Here is a 2,802-nt window from a genome sequence, read left to right on the forward strand (position 1 = left end):
ATGTGATTTTATTATCATTTATATATTTTAAATAAAATTTTATTTTTCCATTCATTTACCCCGATTCTCTTTATAATTTCATAATTTTTACCCATTGTATCAGTGCATCGCCTCCTCGTCTATTTGGTTCACCTGGATCAAAGGACCGAACAGGCTAACATTCTTCTGGGGGTCTGGCGGAGTTTTCTTCCGAGTCTTGTATCGGGGTAGGCCCGAAGTAACTAATCGTTTTGTTTTCCCATTGTATCGATTCGTTTCGTTGAAGCTTGTCCAGAGAAACGGAAAGGAGTTTTATTCTGAAAGTTGCGGTGAAGGGAGATAAAAGCTGAAACTGATTCCTATTCGACTCTCGCTGGAGCAACCAAGAACAAATGCTTTTACTTGATTCCATGCAAACCTAAAACTATACTCTCAAGTCACTCCTAATATACGTACTCCTTCTAATAATGCCTCTCTCGCGCCTTCTAAGATTCCAAACAATATAATCTCTCTGCACTCACATCCATTGCTTTCCTCTCTCATAGCGTTGAAAATGGCGGCTCCTCGTGTCGACGCAGATTATGTCGACGAAATCGAAAGAGCCCGTCGCGACCTTCGCGCTCTCATCTACAGCAAGAACTGTGCTCCTCTCATGCTTCGTTTGGCGTAAATGCTTCTCTTTTTCATTAAATATCCTTTTCTGATCGTGACCATACGACGGCTTAATTTGAAATAAAGTCCGGCTTGTTACATGTTTGTAATCTTTTTTTTTTTGGGAGATTAATTGGGATTGCATATATTTGCAGGTGGCATGACGCTGGAACCTACGATGCCAACACAAAAACAGGAGGTCCTAATGGGTCAATCAGAAATGAGCATGAGTTGAACCACAGCGCAAACAATGGTTTAAAACTAGCCGTGGAACTTTGCCGTGAGTCTTTCTTCCTCATCTTACTCGATCCAGGTACATTTTTCTCCGTTTGACCATTCCTACATTTGAAATTATTTGAGAACAGAGGATGTGAAGGTCAAACATCCAAAAATCACATATGCCGATCTGTACCAGGTGATTTAAAAACTTGAAAGTGCTAAACAACTATTCTTTGTTGTCGTGAATTTTACTGGCTTTGACATATAAGCTTCGACCCCTCCCTCTCCCCTGACATATATAATTCTTAGTCAGATAACACTAACTACTTGTATAAACATTTATGATCGAGCTTGCGTTCTAGCTTGCTGGTGTTGCTGCGGTAGAGGTCACTGGGGGCCCAACAATTGACTTCATTCCAGGCAGAAAGGTATGGCCAATGGCAGTTCGAAGTTCTAACTACAGAATATAATAACTAATAATTACGCGCGGGGATCCTCGATCTCCTGCAGAGGAGAGAACACCGGCCCATTAATTAGTGGCCGTTTAATAACTTTGTTCTTTTCTCGATCAGGATTCATTGATATCCCCGGAAGAAGGGCGGCTTCCAGATGCCAAACAAGGTACTAATGTAGCAGCGATCCTTAAGACATCTATGTATGCATGTTTGTATGCAAGTTTTCAGTTAATTAACTTGTAGAATTTGGTTAAGTCTCCCAGATATCTATTTCAATAATAAGTGCTGCGTTGCGTAACACGGTCAATAGCGTAGTATACTGTCAACTGGTGATTGGTTGATTTACTTGACTGTGATGGCATGACCTGATCAGGTGCAAAGCATTTAAGGGATGTGTTTTATCGCATGGGTCTAACAGATAAGGATATTGTGGCCCTCTCCGGAGGCCACACGCTGGTAATACGATGAAGCATCCGAAACTAGTTAATCATGCAGTTGAAGAACGTTTTGAAATTCATTATTTGATTTTCAAGGAATCAGGGCAAAGCACATCGAGAACGGTCAGGCTTTGAAGGCCCATGGACGAGGGACTATATAAGTTTGATAATTCGTATTTTAAGTAAGCCGTTGAATCTGAGGTGACGAGATTTAACAGCGACTATTTGAGGGATTTATGAATTGAAATTGCGCGCAGGGAATTGCTGAGAGAGGAGCCAAGCGACTTGTTGAAGCTTCCCACAGACAAAGCTCTAGTGGAGGATCCTGAGCTCCGCAAGTTTGTTGAGCTTTACGCAGAGGTAAGCACCAAATGGAAAGCTTAAAATTGAAAGACAAGATTATTAAGGAAAATATTAATTAGTTTTCTTTTTCCCTGTAATATATTATAGAGACCTACGCTAATGGAATTCTTACTGGATGCTCCAGAATGAAGATGTCTTTTTCGTAGATTACGCGGCTTCTCACAAGAAATTGTCAGAGCTAGGCATAAGTGTACCGAAGTCAGCATCTGCTTCTTGGAATCGTCTCAGCTTGGCACAGGGTATCGGACTTGCTGTTGTCGCCACCGCCATCATCCTCGGTTTCTTCTGGAGAAGAAGAAGAAATTGAACCCCACTCACTTCCTCTATAAAGTCAATTGCCTTCGGAAATATTAATTGGGCAACAATCCTTATTTAATCTTATTTTCGCCAATGTAACTCTTTAATAAGATGAATCTTTGAAATAAAAAACTTGATCAAGATATACGTGCACACTCGCCAAATTAACTCTCCCTTTTATGGGGCCAAGTACATACATATAGTTGTTCTTTTTGAACCATTCACTTTATATTGTTCTTTAATTTTACTCGAGCAAATTAAATCGGAATAATGCATTTATTTTGTCAACACATAACGTGATTAGTTAAGCCAGAAAAAAGTTGAGAGAATTATGCAGTCGTCGAAGAATATTAGTTAACCTTTTTGAACATTGTTATATATATTGAACCCGCAATGCTAGC

The 2,802-nt window shown here is 40.0% G+C and overlaps 1 pseudogene; it reads left to right on the top strand.

The window, feature by feature from the left end:
* The first annotated feature begins 480 nt into the window (after positions 1–480).
* On the top strand, positions 481–2,556 carry LOC129321940 (L-ascorbate peroxidase 3-like; annotated as a pseudogene).
* The last annotated feature ends 246 nt before the right edge of the window (positions 2,557–2,802 follow it).

Source organism: Prosopis cineraria, unplaced genomic scaffold (assembly GCF_029017545.1).
Source record: "Prosopis cineraria cultivar Desert tree isolate PC_DT_omini unplaced genomic scaffold, ASM2901754v1 PC10, whole genome shotgun sequence".
NCBI classification, from domain to species: Eukaryota; Viridiplantae; Streptophyta; class Magnoliopsida; order Fabales; family Fabaceae; genus Prosopis; species Prosopis cineraria.